Raw genomic sequence first — 17,883 nt, forward strand, 5'->3', positions numbered from 1 at the left:
AAACTAGTTTATATTAGTACAAGTCAATATGATGTTTTAAAAAGTCGACAGCACACATACAATGGCCCTGGCATAGCGGGTCATGGACGGCAATAGTCACTTATCATCAGGTAAGCTGCATGCTCGTTTGTCCCATGCGTTATAAAAAAAAAAACTATGACGTATTCTTATTGTTTCTGAGCTGTTTTGTTTTTTTTTTCAAATCACAATACCAGTTCGACTGGATAGCTGTCTATTTTAAGATATGTCCGTCAACTGTAGATATGGATTCACAATTATTGATTCCATGATTGACAATATCAAAATCATTGACATGCGGGCGCAAATAATCTCCCGACTGACAAGGTTGCATGTCGACAGTGATATCAGATCGCTTACGCTCGAGATGGAACCGCTGCGAAGATGTGAACTGTTATGCCGGGAGACAATATCGAGAAATTGCATACCCGATCACCTTTATGGAATGTCTTTATGCCAGAGGGAGACTTTGTACAAAAGTTGATTGCTTGGGCACCTCTGTCCCATTCGTGTTTCAACCGTGAAGCAGTTGTGTTTGCATGGCTGTGTTTCGGTTTGAAGGGTGGGATATGGCGTGAATTTACTGGGTACAGAGGAATAACACCCGAGTCCTCAGGAATGGCAACGCATGGGGGTATCATGGGCGAAACCGTATCCTCTGTTATGTCCATGGTACTGCTCATGTCTATAGGCGACAGTTCCCACTTTCCATCAGGTGGGCCGTCAGCTTGTTTGCCGTTCTAAGTTGTATAAAAAAAATGCCAAATAGCAATATAAGGCAACAAGATGGTGACGACTATAATCACTCTTGAATTCATCATCGTCATCATCATATCAGCCATTATCCGTCCACTGCTGGTCATAGGCCTCCCCCATAGACGGCCATAAAGAACGGTCCTGAGCCACCTGCATCCACTAACTCCCGGCAATGCACTCTTGCATTGTCGAACATGAAATCAGCAAGTAGTCTTTCATATATCATTTGCTTCAAGATCACAAAGATGACCTCATGAGCATATACATATATCATCTTACATAGTACTTCGAGCCGGATATCCAATTCTTTTAAATTTTTTTCTTTCACTGTTTCCAAATAACTGACTTGATTTCCTATTTTAAACAATTCTACCAATACTGTTTTTAAACATTGTAGTATTGTTGTTTTAAAATAATGAATTTTAATAATGAATGCAGACGGCTATAAACCAATGCTTTAAAAAATCAAGTACCTATCCTCGATCGATATTTTTTTTTCTAAATGGATAGTGAAATGGTTACCCCGTCTGCGCTAACGGTATACGCTGGCGGGGCACCAGTGAAGTGAAAATTAAAAGACCGAGCAGTTAGCCCATCATGATGAACACACTCGGAATAGAACACGATAGTTTCCAGGAGGAACTGCGAGGAGATCGACCTGACAGGGTGTGGTGCAATGGGGCTACTAAACCCCATTATTAACAACCTTCCCCCCCTCTTCGATCAATGTTACCATCGATCATAAAACGATCGTCTTGAAGTACATCCTGCCAAGTTCCAAAATCACATTCATGGAAATGTAATATTTTTTAAAAAAATCTAGTGTTCACATCAAAATATTGGCTGCCATATTTGACAGGAACTGAATAGTAAACGGGAGCGTTACTTCTAATTAGCTGTTGTACTAAAAGCCCTTTAACTGGCTTTACACGCGTTCTCGCCCGTTTCGCTCTATTACCGCGCCATTATACCCCCTTTGAGGGCCCACTAGGCCTGCCTTTAACACTACACCTATATTATTATATCGTGAAACGAGTGTTACGTCCCATTTCTTGGATCAGGTGTCTAATTCGACAAACATGAGAACAATGGTGGCGGCAACTGTACATTTCACAAACAATATAATACTAAACTCGAAACTACATATTTAGAATAACAATAAACGTCGAGTTTCTGGACGGATTTTTAGTTAAAAAAAATCGTATACTAGAAATGAGACTGTACAAAAGTCGTTTGCCTGAGTTTTTTTCTTTAATGGATGGTAATGGAATGGTAACCCCGCCTGCGCTAACGTTATACGCTGGCGGGGCACCAGGGAGGAATGACAGCCCATCGTGTTGAATACATCTGGAATTAAGCATGACGGTTTCCAGGGGGAACTGCGTGGAGGTCGCCCTGACAAGGTATATTGCTAGCAATAGGACTGGTATCCCGCATTACTAACAATCCCTTCCCCCCGTTTGCCTGGGTACCTCTACCTTGTTCGTGATTCAACCAATAAGCAGTTGTTTGCATGGCTATGTTTCGGTTTCAATGGTAGGATATGGCAGTGAATTTACAGGGTACAGATAACACCTTATTCCTCAGGACTGGCAACGCGTGGGCGAAACAGTATACTCTGTTATGTCTATGGTGTTACTCATGTCTATATGCGACGGTTACCACATTCCATCAGGTGGGCCGTCAGCTTGTTTGCCATTCTAAGTTGCATAAAAAACTTCATTAAATCGGCATCTAAATAAAAAAAGCATAATCAGTCCATCCGTTTGACATTAAATGATGATGACTTTTACAATTTTATATGAATATATTAAATATGATGTTATTAAAAAAAAAAAACAAGATACCTTAATACGGTAAAGCGATATCATAAATAAGATTATTAATCGAAATTAGACTTTTATTTACATAAGAACATTATTTAATTTCGCCATTATCGGAGACTATTAAGCCAGTTTATTTTAATGGGCATCGCATTGTAAGATTTAATCGATGGCGGCGGACCAATACGCTCGCCGCGTCCGCTCCCGATGACAGATAGCGATTGAGTGCGTTTAAAATTTTAAAGTTGGAACGTGTCGCTGCGCGCGCGCATCCACTGAAATTCCGTAATGAGCAGGTGACCACCGTATCGCGACGTGGCAGTGTCAACTTAGTGTCTCCGAGACGTTAAAACATTAATAATTGTATATTTCTTTGCTTAACCGACGACTATTTGCAATGTAATGTTTATATTGTTTTTTTTTTTTTTTTGGTTAGCGTTCAGTTATTATTATGTTTACAAGTGCCACATACAATGTCAAATGAATATTTCATGTAACATTCGAGCAGTATAATCGTTCTTGGCATTAATTAATAGAAATAAGTAATGAATAAGGGAGTAAATACATTGTATGATGCCGCATAAGTATGCCTAGTGGATGTATTCACATACATTTCGATGGCTTTGTTAATAGGTCAGAATTTAAGAAAAATACAGTGTTTAATATTAAAATAATTACATTATATTTTAATGACCTCACTGCTGTAATTAATAAGCTAATAAGATTGATTATTATTTCGAAATAAAATAAATATGCTTATGACTGTCATCCTTCATGGAGTAGACAGACGTTCTCAACGTGGCAAGGTTTGATCCTATCTCTATAACTTTTATCTGTCTGTCTGTTTGTTTCGCTATAACACAAAAATTACTGTACCAATTTGGATGCGATTTTCACAGTTGTGTTTTTAAATGTCTATATTAAAATCCGGTGTATGATTGTTTATCTTGATACACTACTTAGAATTGATATATTTTATTGCAGATTTATTTAGTGAATTTACAAAGTACAGAGGAATAACACATGAGTCCTCAGGAATGGCAACGCTTGTGGAGTATCATGGGCGAAACAGTATACTCTGTTATGTCCATGGTACTGCTCATGTCTATAGGCGACGGTTACCACTTTCTATCAAGTGGGTCGCCACTTTGTTTGCCATTCTAAGTTGCATAAAAAATGATCCTTCCTATTTTTATATCCACGAATACAAAGTCGCAGAAAAAAGTTAGTCTTTGAATTAGAAATAGTTTCGAAACCTTTTACTAAGCACATAATTATTGTTTTAGCATTCATACATATGTATTATATTTAGCATACCAGAGTTTTTTGCTATCGCTTATAGTTTTTTTGCTATCGCAAATCATTAGGAGTTAATCGTTAAAGTTAATTCACTGGTTAATTGATATTAATGATTAAATAACGTAAATATAATTGGTTTATTTAAAGAGCCTCGTACATCAAAACATCATGGTATGCATTTATAGGTAGATATTATAGGAGGCAGCTGTCTCCCTACGATAGTAAACTATAGATTAATAAATTGGTTTGGACATATTACGTAGCGCCATCTATTCCAATAAAATCAATGTATTTCTTTTTAATGGGTGATAATGGAATGGTAACCCCGTCTGCGCTATCGGGATACGCTGGCGGAGCACCAGTGAAGAATGATAGGTGAGGATGAAGCAGGTCAGTTGGCCCATCGTGACGAATTCAACAAGAATTGTTCACGATGGTTTCCAGGGGGAACCACGTGGTGGTCGACCAAATAGGGCATATTGCTAGCAATGGGGCTGTCAAACTCCATTGCTAACAATCCCTTTCCTCCCAGCCCATCGTGTTGCATTCCACTAGAATTAACCACGATGGTTTCCAGGGCGAATCACGTGGAGATTGACCTGATAGGATGTATTTAGCGATGGGTCAGTTTGATCCCATTACTAACAATCCATTTCCCCCTATTTTCACCCATTTCTATCTATTTGTTTGCATCGCACGTGCAGATCTTTATAACAGTGATCTGTTCTCTCTCGGTATTAGCGTATGTGGACATGAAACAGAACTAATATAAAAGGAAAGAGTAAAAAAAAATGTCAGTCCACCTCGGTATCTACGGGGCGCGATCCTGTCTCAAATAATGGTGCAGTGGAAACCATCGAGTCGCGTCGTAACTCTATGGTAGTTGCTATTTTTGTTTTCGCAGATCGTATCTTATTTATGGCTCGATTTTTTTTGACATCGTAAATGAAAATACAAAGTATCTTATATGTTAAGTTAGAAATTTAGGATATATATATATATATATATAAAATAGACCGCAGTTAGACTTAAGTGATATTATAAGAGCGGCGCCATTCCCTATCCTTCGACCTTGAAGTTCACTTAGTTACCTCTTACGACACCCACGTGAAAGGAAGAGGTGGCCTATTCTATGCCGGGACCATACGGCAAAAGAGTCATATTTTGCTGTACTAATTATTACCTACGCGTAATGTTTTCCGGTTATATTCTTAATTTGTACTATATGTACCCCGCAAAACTGCTTGATCTGTTTCAACTTTCCGTCTTTTGAACTAATTTATTGGGCTAATTTCTCTTTTAACTCAAGACATTTACCAGAGGGAGACTTTGCACAAAAGTTGTTTGCTTGGGTACCTCTGTCCCATTCGTGTTTCTACCGTGAAGCAGTTGTGTTTGCATGGCTGTGTTTCAGTTTCAAGGGTGGGATATGGCGTGAATTTACAGGGTACAGAGGAATAACACCCGAGTCCTCAGGAATGGCAACCCATAGGGGGTATCATGGGCGAAATAGTATACTCTGTTATGTCCATGGTACTGCTCATGTCTATAGGCGACTGTTACCACTTTCCATCAGGTGGGCTGTCAGCTTGTTTGCCATTCTAAGTTGTATAAAAAAAGACATTTTGAGGATGGGAATATTCATTGACATAATACGACTCTTTTACTTCATTACTATTTATTTTTCTCGGTCTCTCTTGCTTGGTTACTAGTAATATTTTATTTTCTAGCGTGATAATGTTGACTGCATTCTCTGAAAAATTTTTTTCAGTTGTAATTGATTTAATGTCGACACAAGACGTGTTTGTTAAAAACAAATGCATATGCACGGTTCACGCTTGACTGGCGTTATATTTTTTATTCGCCTTATTTATTGACACTCGACATTTTTATATCAATTTCACTGGAATGTATTACAATGCGTGGACTATTAATACTGAATAAATATCGAATGCCATACAAATATATGCCATATAACTATGTCCACTTAAGTACATTGTCCAATTCGTATCTCTGCTGTGACTCATCTATGTTTGCACGACCGTGTTTTAGTTTGAAGGGTTTTTGGATATGGCAGTGAAATTAGAGTATGGAGGTATGACACTATTAACCGTAATTGTCCACTGCTGAGCATAGGCTGCCCCCATAGCCCACCGTTAAGAACGGTCCTAAGCCACTTGCATTCACTGACTCCTCGCAATGTCGTCGCCTCGTCATCTACGCTGTGTTTGGCTCGACGGGGCCGCCACTCAAGAATCTTCTTTCACCATCGCTTGTCAGTTCTTTGAGCCATGTGAGCAGCCCGTTGCCACTTCATGACACTATAGTCCTCAGGAATGGCAATCCAGTTGTAATATTTCCGAATAGATACTACATTGAAACCTACAAGAGCATATTTCTTATCGGAAGACGATCCTTTTAACTTGCATTTATTTTAGTCGAAACAGCTCTATTAGTTTCGGGATCATTCAGAACCCTTACTCAAGAGCGATTTTTTTTTGTGGGCGAAAATGAAGTGGTAACTACGCCTGCGCTAACGGGATACGCTGGCGGAGCACCAGTAAAGGGTGATGGATGAGAATGAAAACAGGCCAGTTAGCCCATCATGACGAATTCACAAGGAATTAACCATAAAAGTTTCCGGGGAGAACCGCGATGAGGTCGACCTGGTTGGGTATATTGCTAGCAATGGGATTCCCAGTCTCCATTACTAACAATCCCTTTCCCCCCACTCAAGAGGGATTGTGACGCAAATGGCCTGCATTTGAAGTATATTTCTCTTTATTAAAATGTTGGGCACACGTCTGCGATTCTTCTAATTTTACAAGTGTCTATGAGCGACATAAATCGTCATCAGGTGAGATACATGATCGTTTGTATAAAAAAAAATAAAAAAAAAAGTAAAACTATATGCACAAGTCCACTCCACAGCTCCGTTGCGCCGGCCCAGGACAGTAGAGCACCCTGCGTCCGAAGCCACGTAAATCTACATCAACGGTGCGCCCGTTCGTTTTGTTTCATTCACTTAAGGCCGCTCCCCTCCAGCCGGCCTTATTAAGGCACCTGATTCCTTGGCCGATATCTAAAAAAGACTATCCGCTATAATAAAACACGGTCGACGTATGTTTCGCGCGCCATTTTTTCTTTGCATTCCAATGAAAAGTGTTCGATAAATAGATAGGCTCTTATTGTGAAAGGTTTGGACAACGTGAAATCATTTCTTCTTAAGAGATTTTAAAAAGGAAGGAGATTTTTTTTAATAGATGATAATGGAATGGTAACCTCGCCTGCGCTAACGGTATACACTGGCGGGGCACCAGTAAAGGATGATAGGTGAGAATGAAAAGGCAGGTCAGTTAGCTCATCGTGATGAATACACCTGGATTTCAGCACGATGGTTACCAGGATGGAGCACGTGGAGATTGACCTGATAGTGTATATTGCTAGCAATAGGACTGGTAGTCCGCATTACTAACAATCCCTCCCCCCTAAGAAGGAAGTTCAATACTTGCATTTTCTTTTTGTTAACTGATTTTTTCGAAAATTCTAAACCGAGTTGGATAATGCTTTTCAGAATCAATAGTATTTACTCCTTTATTGGTCTCAAATTAATTTTATTGCGATTATAAAAAGTGTAATTTTTTGTAGTATTTATTTTCACTTTAAAATATCATTTTTATGAACTCGTAATAGGCGACGATGGAAGCAAACAATATACAATACATACGTCAATGCAATATGATTTTTATCACTGTATTATTTAGATTGTATATTTATATTAATTAAATAAAACTATAATATAAATAACTTCTCTATCTATGTGTGTCTATGCCAGATTAAAAACCATAGATTAATATACTTCTATAAAGGGTATAATAAACTATCATTTATAATCTGTTTCAATTGCCAAACACTATTTATACGTACTTAATAGGTACGATTGCATTAAAAATATGCAGGTAAGTACAACTATACTCAACAAATAGCAAAATGATGTAACTTGAGCCTACGAACGTCTGAAAACCAGGGCTGTCACGTGCGCATTGCCGTTCCCGAGGAAATTGTAATACTTATTTTAAAATTTTTAAGGTCTCCAAACAGTGGTCTCTAGAAACAACCTCGTTATTTGGTAATTTGAACGTTAGATAAGGGCGAGGGTGGGGTGGAGGGAGGAAGGGAGAGATTGATAGTAGTGGCTCTATAGCTAATAATATACCCTATCAAGTGGACCTCTACATGTTCTCCTCTGAAAACTATAGTAATGAATTAATCACGATGGAACAACTAATTTGAGTTCATACTCATCTATCATCCTTCATTGGTACCCTGCCTGGTATAAAGCGTTGTAGAGGCGGCGAAACAATTCCATTATTATTCTATAAAAAAAATGATGACATCAGCTAAACAGATAGCGAAATCATTTCTCTTAATACGGCCAGAGCGTTGTCAGTGTGACAGCCCTAACAGCCCATATCGCGTCACTGTCAATCATTAATTTTAAATCGCATTTAAATCTAGAACACTCTGGATTTTGACGGACGCCGTCCGCTGATTTTGACAGCTGTCAGTTGTCAATATCAGGAATTCTCATTTCAAATTTTCGAATTTAAAATTAGTATTTATTTTTATTGGTCTTTATTTCATTTGTGCGGCTTTCTGACAGTTCATCTTTCCGTTACTTTGTAATACATTTTTCAAGCATTTATTGATTTTTAGTCAAACTAAAATGCATTCATACTAAATTGACATATTTGCAACATCGCTGCATATAAATTCAGTGATGATGCAATTAGTACTACAGAACTAGTGTCACGACGAAGCTTTGTACTGAAACTATCGAATTTGGGGAATTAAAGTATAATTTGGAGAGTTTTGTGCCAGATATACCCCGGCATAGAATAGGCCACCCCTTCCTTTCCGTGGATGTCATAAGAAGTGACTAAGGAGGGCGAGGTATAGGCAAGAGTGTCTCTCTTAATACATCTCCAAAGACTAACTGCGGTTGCCAAGCGTGAAAATTACTAGCAAAACCCCCCCAAGGGGTAGGCTTATGTTCAGCATTGGACATTAAAACGCTGATATAATATGATATACAGGAGATTTAATGATCCTATATTTGTTATAGCACAAATAAGACAGGCGTTTAATTTTTATTAATAAGTCAACATTTTTACTAACAAGCTAATGCCCATATATGGTGAATTTAGTGTTTGTACATTTTCCCTGCATGAACAGTTAAAGGTCACGATTAGCATACTTACAAAAAACATCAGTACGTATGTAAATATTGTATTTCTTTACTACAATCGCGTGAAAATGACGAATAAAAATGATTTTAACTCGTAGAATATTAATGTAACCAGAGTGTAGCGTCATTAATTAATTATTCAGTTTAAATTTGTGTTTGGAATTATTATTTGCTTATATTTTTAAATGCTGATTAATGTTTACTTTTAAAAACGCCGCCCAGAACTGAGGTATTTAGTTTAGTTCCTTGGAGTATTTTTTTAAATCTACCCCTCCATAATTGTGTACAAAAACGTAATTTGAATCGGTAATAATTACATTAAAATATAATATGTAATTGGTCGTCTGGTCCCGGCATAGAATAGGCCAACTCTTTCTTTCCCGTGGGTGTATTAGTAGGTGGTTAAGAGAGGGCGAGGGATGGGCAGCAGCGTCCCTCTTAAAACATCTCTAAAGCCTGACCGCGGTTGCTAATGTGCCTGCTAAACGTGGCTAGTACTGACAAAGTCCGCAGGGGGAGGCTTATGTCCAGCAGTGGACAGTTAAAGGCCTATATGATGAAAATGATAATGTAGTACGTAACTAATTGTTAAACAATGAAATTAACGTCTTCCATTAATTACGTTGCATCTGTAATGCTTTTTTTTAATGGGTGATAATGGAATAGTAATCCCGCCGGTGCCATCGGTATACACTAGCGAAGCGGTCAGTTAGCCCAACGTGACGAATTCCACTAGAATTAACCACGATGGTTTTCCAGGGGGAACCGCGAGGAGGTCGACCTGGTAGGGTGTATTGCTAGCAATGGGATTCATCAGATCTCTATTACTAACAATCCCTTTCCCTCCTACTTACAGAGATTAGTTCCATAGAAATGTTCTTAAAATCGCTTCATTGGTTTAGTTTTAAAATAAAAATAACTGATTTTGATATAATTGAAGTCGGTTTTCTTTTCTCTAATATTAAATTATGGCATGGTATCCGTTGTTTTTATAGAAACGCCTCATATTTTTATACAGTCTAAATATGAACTTAAAAAAAAAAAACAAAGCGTTTCAGAACAAATCTAGGCCATTTCTCAGCTGTTAACAGAATGCAGTTACAGTATAGTCAGTTTTCACTATTGCCTAATATTAATACTGATATTAACACGACCTTAAACAAATTCAAATCCACTTTGTATATATTCTTTAGTTTAATTTAATCACCTTAATAACAGCATGGCATGTATCATTGCACATATGTATAGATTGTAAATGTACAAATCTTTCAAATGCAAAGTGTTACTGCAGTCTAACTATTTATTGTATAACTAGTATTGTAGTTTTTATAAATTTTCTTACTAATAATAATATATTATGAATACGCGTGTCGTGGCGGCCTTTAATTGAGGCAGCATTTTATAATGTAACCTTATTATCATGTATTTTATGTAGATATAAATGTATGCTTCGTTGGTTGTCCTTAAATAAATAAATAAATAAAATTTAAAGGTTTAGTTAGGTTTAGGGTACAAATTTAGTATCTCCAGATTATAGTGGAAGTAAACCTAGCTCTCATTACAATGCGGTTTTTTAATGAAATAATAGGAGAATAAAATGTTATCGTCAAATTTTTATTTTGCCCGATTTTTGTATAAATGTTTGTGTACTATATAATTGCAATGGGTACTCACATGCAGTACATTCGTTTATCTATACAAATACAATTGATAATTCGTGACTTTATCGCGACACGGCTGAACGGGCTCGCGAGCTGTCACTCACGCGTCATCTCATAAATCATTACGTTTTTGCTGCGCGCGCGCACGCAAATAAACTCGTCATAGATCAAATTCATATACCAGACTGTGCGTTAGGTATAAAACTACAAGTACTGCTTGCGACTGCTCTTAATAATAATAATCTCTTTATTTTTAAATTGTTGAAAATGTTTAAAAAATTATACTTATGTATGTTACTATATTACATACTTAAAATATACACCTATAATAATTAAGCAAAGTAATATAATAAAAGAGAGTATATAATTATTGATTGGACCCTCAAATTTGTATCATATCCTTATGCTATTTAGACACTTATTTATTTTATTTTATTTTTTTGGAAAACGTCCAGCTGAATTATAGTAAATACATAATCAGGTTTATATCTATGTTAAGCCATGAATCGTTTTCACATTTGCGTAATGATACAATTGATCGGTTTTTATATATGCAAAATACATACATACATACATATACATACACACACACACATATATATACATACATATTATTATTTTACATTATTTTTGTTTTAACAAATAATTTTAAACAAATCTTTCCTTAATAATTCGACCTATGTTTTTTTTTTAATAAATGAAGTTTTCATTAATAAAATACTGTGTTTAAAGGATATTTATAACTTCAATTAAAATTTTGACAGAATTTTTTTTTTTTATTTTACTATTTATAAGTATGTTAGCCCTGTCGTACCCTGTACTGCTTTCTTACATAACATTTTATCTGCTTTGCCTACCCATGGGAATAGAGGAATTAATAAGCACCAATAAATAGATAAAATCTGTACTCAGAATGAAACATACGTGTATGTACCTCTTGATATACATAGTCTATGACGCTAAAGTAGTATGCATCTCACGTGCACAAGGGTGGGCAAAGCTGAACTATTAGCATATTAATTATCGAATCCCCAACTGGATTCATGCTGCCGACGTTCGCGTGACTACACCATTGGGCCCACTGGCGGCGCGGGGCTTTATGAAAATTAAATGACAACATGAGGGATCAGTAAACTGAAGTGAACCGAGTTGTTTATAAGTTCTGAGGATGAATAGCTGTTGATAGAGGTAGGTGCGAGAAACTTGATTAGGTTATCACTTTAACTTACTTGATGAATTTTTTTTTATACAACTTAGAATGGCAAACAAGCTGACGGCCCACCTGATGGAAAGTGGTAACCGTCGCCTGTAGACATGAGCAGTACCATGGACATAACAGAGTATACTGTTTCGCCCATGATACCCCCATGCGTTGCCATTCCTGAGGACTCAGATGTTATTCCTCTGTACTCAGTAAATTCACGCCATATCCCACCCTTCAAACCGAAACACAGCCATGCAAATACAACTGCTTCACGGTTGAAACATGAATGGGACAGAGGTATCCAAGAAATCGACTTTTGTACAAAATCTCCCTCTGGTCTTGAATGATTCCCGCCATTAACGTCCAGAGGAAGCCAATACTATGAATACTGGATCTGTATCCATATTCCCTACTGCTTAGGTTTCAAATTGTGAAGATGAGTTCACTGTCGATGGTGACTAATGTACCATGTCAAACTCCAAACATTTTCAAAACACGATCCGTTGTACAATGTACTGTGTAGATAAGATACCAATTTTATCTATTTATATTCTATAGTTTTTTTTTTATATTACCTGCTATTTGTAAACAACGATATATTGTTAATCTATTAATACCATACCTAGATCGTGATATCAGCCGTTATCCGTTCACTGTTGAACATAGGCCCTTGGGAGTGTTTCTTGCAGTTACCACGCTTGGCAGGCGGGTTGGCAACTACAAGTAAGCTTTGGTGATGTTTTAGGAGACCCTATCTCTCGACCGTTAAGTACTCTTGCCTCTTATAAAGACACACGGGAAAGGAAGGGATTCTATTATGGGATTACATAGTATTTTACCTAGATATTACTAATTAAAACTTGGAAAGTTTAGAAGCCGTATAAATGTTAATTATCTAAAGAAACATTTGATCATTCATCATCTTTCACTCTTTATTCCTTCTTCTCCTACACATCTTTCTTTATACACTCTCTAAAACATAGATATCTTATCTGTATCTTGATCTCCCGATATGGAGGTCAAGGATATGGCCTGGGATAGAGCTGGCTGGAGGAAGATGCATGAATTAGTTGCACCGACAAGAGGGAACTCTTAAATGAAAAGAAGATCTGTATCTATTTACTATCCATACGGCTTCACCAATCACTATGGAAATTGGGCATACACGTATTGTCTGAGATGAAGAAGCTACTCTTTTATCCCGATCAGTAAATATATCCCGATCAACAGACGAAATAGCCTGTCAAAGTATTTTTTTTATACAACTTAGAATGGCAAACAAGCTAATGGAAAGTGGAAACCGTCGCCTATAGACATGAGCAGTACCATAGACATAACAGAGTATACTGTTTCGCCCATGATACCACCCCTGCGTTGCCATTCCTGAGGACTCAGGTGTTATTCCTCTGTACCCTGTAAATTCACGCCATATCCCACCCTTCAAACCGAAACACAGCCATACAAAACCGGTACTACCGGTAAACCCTAAACTTCTGTTTTAAACTCTAACCCGTTCTAGAAGTATTTAGAACAAACACAAAACATGGTTAGTGTTAGTAACTCCGTCACCAATTGTCGTTTATCATCAACAGGCATCGGTCGTCGACCGGCCGGCGCGAGTACGATGAGTTATAGATCAAAGTCAGCAGCGCCATAGCAGAATGTACCTGCCACCGGTAAGTTGCTGCTAAGACGCTCCTGTCGATGCTCAAGACAAGTGGGACTGTGTTTCCATTGTGTGACACGGCACGACTGTCCACTTAATCCTTAAATATTCCCCGGTAATGTACATTTTAGTGGATGAAATGGATAACTTGACCTTTACATGGACTGATTATTGATGAGGATGAAACGAGATCAGTTAGTCTATAGTCAAAAATCTATGGTTAGTCTATAGTCAAAAAGGATGGTTTCCAATGAAACCGCATCATTATTTATCATCATTTCAGCCATTACCTGTCCACTGCTGGACATAGGCCTCCTTCATAGACTGCTGTAAGGAACGGTCCTGAGCCACCTGCATCCACTGACTCCCTGTAACGCATTTAAGATCGTCACTTCATCTAGTGAGGGATGTTCTACACTGCGATTGCTCGTACGGGGTCGTCACTCAAGAACCTTACATCCCTATCCCCCAACGAGATCGCATAGATGGAGGAAAAATTTCCAAAATAATAAGTTTTTTTATAATACTTAAAATCCACAAGCTGATGGATTACTTGATGAAATGTGGTAACCGTCGCCTGTACACATGAATAGCACCGTGTGCATCACAGAATATCCTGCCACTATCTCCAATATATGCTACCTGTTTTTTTTTTCGTACATTGTAATTTCACTGTAATCATCTCACCTTCAACCTGAAACACAGTAGAGCAAGCTCAGTGCTTCAGTCAGATACCCTTAGGGGTGGTTTTCACGGCAGAAATACAAGTAAGACAAAGGTGTCGATGCAGAAGAGTTTTGTAGAAAGTCTCCCTTTAGTAAGTTTTTGTTTTTTAGTCCACATTTTGTGTATCTACTTAGGACTATTTTCCAAAAGAGACGTAAAAAAATTTGCACTTTAAAAAAGGATTTTTACTAAATTCTTGCCCATAGCTGAAAGCTTCGCTTCTCGATCGGTCATCTCCCGAATTGGGGACCGGTAGACGGTAGAGCTCGCCAATTCGAAGGCCGACTACATACTCATTTGTTGCAGTATCCGGTCGTTCATTGACCTTTCTTAAGCTTCTCAAATATTGCGCCTAAATTACTAGTGAATACACCATGTACCCTCTTCTATAGGCATTCCGTCACCCGCATCTAATAGCGAGGACAGAATGCCTTAAATACTGTACCGCAAACCATAAAAAAATTATCCTGAGATAGGCATTAGTCAATTCTGAGGTGGGCACGCCGCAAACCCGTAAATAGGCGTATTTTGCTGTTTGACTGGCAGAATGCCGTGACGCGTCGTTATGCGCACGCGCCGAAACAATGTCCGCGGTATCAGATGACGAGGTTAGTCCGCCGGCGCATGTTTACGAGCGCAATCTAATTTATTAGCGGCGGCCAGATTACAGCCTCCGCTCGCCACTTCGTTTTGTTGCCCGCGCCGCTATCACCAGTTATTTTCATTTATTTTTAGTTAAAAAAAAGTTTAGAAAAGTTTCTATAGCAGTTTTACACATGAGATAATACATGATCATCATATTCCAAAAAAATTACCAGAAACATGACAAAACACTGAATAATTCTTCTTGATAAAATTTTTTTTATACAACTTAGAATGGCAAACAAGCTGACGGTCCACCTGATGGAAAGTGGTAACTGTCGCCTATAGACATGAGCAGTACCATGGACATAACAGAGTATACTGTTTCGCCCATGATACCCCTTATGCGTTGCCATTCCTGAGGACTCGGGTGTTATTCCTCTGTACTCAGTAAATTCACGCCATATCCCACCCTTCAAACCGAAACACAGCCATGCAAACACAACTGTTTCACGGTTGAAACATGAATGGGACAGAAGTACCCAAGCAAACGAATTCTGTACAAAGTATCCCTCTGGTATTTGTATCGGTAAGACTGTATTTAAATTATTGTAATAAGTCGATTTTGAATTATTTTTCAAGAGCAAACAAACGTGTGTTGTTCTTATTGCGTTTAATATGTATTTAGTTGCACGTCGCCAGTTGCAACTACATATTGCTGCTCATCCAATTATCGGTATAATTACTGACTGTGTACGCGTTGAACCTGACCAGACTTTAGGGTTGTCAACGGTTTATCTATTAACATTTTTTTTTATATACATAAAGAAGTAAGCGTATGCCTCCGTATTTTATACTTCATTTCCCTATAAACAAGCGAAAACACGAATGTAACAGAGGTCACCAAAATGAGGAAAGGGATTGTTAGTAATGGAGACTGAAAATCCCATTGCTAGCAATATACCCAACCAGGTTGACCTCCTCGCGGTTCCCCCTGGAAACTATCATGGTTAATTCCTGATGAATTCATCATGATGGGCTAACTGGCCTGTTTTCATTCTCATCTATCACCCTTCACTGGTGCTCCGCCAGCGTATCCCGTTAGCGCGGGCGGGGTTACCATACCATTTTCACCCATCAAAAAACAAAAACATACTTTGCAGTCAACTTCTAGCAGCAGTATTTCTGAATCGATACGACATCATTATTTTCAAGAAAAGAACATATTCCTTTTTAAATTGCCAGCAGCATACTTGCAAGGCCTCTGGTGTTGCGGATGATTATGGGCGGCGGTAGTCACTTACCATCAGGCGAGCCGCATACACGTTTGCCTACTGTGTTATAAAAGAAGAAGTATGTACTCTTGATATTGGAAGCGAGCTGTTTTACTTTGTTGAGTATAGATTAGATAGTGTACCTAATTGTTGATGAATGTATACCATTTGTAATGAAGGTTAATTAAAAATCATAACGGCTTAACATCAGTTGGTAAAAAAGCGTTTCACTAATAACTCTTAACACGAAATGTGCAATTACATCAAACGGCACCGCTAATGCTCGTGATCTTTTGTTTTTTCACCCCGCTGGAATCGAACACCTGTCCCGGACCACACGTATCGATTATTGGCTCGCGAAATCGATAATTCGATGCATATCTGGCTATAATTGCGAATGGTACGTAAATGTAGGTGTATGTCTGTTCATTCGGTGGAACTAATCATTATACGAATAGAATAAATAAAATATAATTAAATAGGTACACTTATAAAGTAAATATAGTTTGTTCCCTTAGTTTTAGTTACATGTATTCTACTAAAATACATATCGCAAAATGTATTCCAAATGCAGGTTCTATTGGAAGGATTTCAACGAAATTTGGTACACAGGTAGACCGACATCTTAACAACGTCGATGTCCACAACTAATATTTTATCCTAATTTATGACCGAAAAGTTAAGGGATACAGTTTATTTGATAGTGCAGTAGTTTTCAGGTGATAACGGAAACATACACACAGATAGAATTTCTAAAAAAATATAATAGAGCTTTACGGTTGAAAAACGAATGGGACAGAGATATCCAAGCAATCGACTTTTGTACAAAGTCTCCCTCTGGTGTCTAATGTTGTCTAATGAATGTACGTATAGGATAAAAACAGAACGACCCAGTATATGTTAAAGTCTAATAATCAACAGGTTTCTTGTTTGTCAGTCTGTCCCATTGTTTGATTGTAGCACAAAAATATCATGATTGATCAGAGTAACACACTGTAACACTAACACTTGCAGGCAATTAACCAGTTTTTCCCACATCATGAGAACATTGTCTTGAAGGTGTTTATACTTCCATCCGTTGACAAGTGACGATATTTAGTACAGTTTTTTTTTTTTTACAACACAGGGGGCAAACGAGCATGCGGCTCACCTGATGGTAAGTGACTACCGCCGCCCATGATCACCCACAACACCAGCGGCATTGCAGGTGTGCTGCCGGCCTTTTAAAAAGGAATATGCTCTTTTCTTCAAGGTTACGTTGTCGTATCGGTTCGGAAATACTGCTGCTGGAAGTACTCCGTAATAAACACTTCACACTTTGCCAGTACAGCATCCGATGGTCGCTGGTTCGATCCTCGCACAATATGATCATTTTTATTGACAAATATTAGCTTTAAAAATCGTTGAAATATATATATATATATATATATATATATATATATATATGGTATTATATGTATGTTGGGCACATATATATGTGCTACATGTAGGTACATGCTTTTTCTTTGTTTAATTAACAGTTTTATTGATTCTACTGGAACGCTAACGCCTCTGCCTTGAGGAGGTGGGCGTTGACAGCCACGACACAGTTATTTTTAACTAATATGGCTGTTAGCAATATACCCA

The sequence above is a fragment of the Galleria mellonella genome, unplaced genomic scaffold (assembly GCF_026898425.1).
Source record: "Galleria mellonella isolate WM207_F2 unplaced genomic scaffold, CSIRO_AGI_GalMel_v1 utg246, whole genome shotgun sequence".
Taxonomy (NCBI): Eukaryota; Metazoa; Arthropoda; class Insecta; order Lepidoptera; family Pyralidae; genus Galleria; species Galleria mellonella.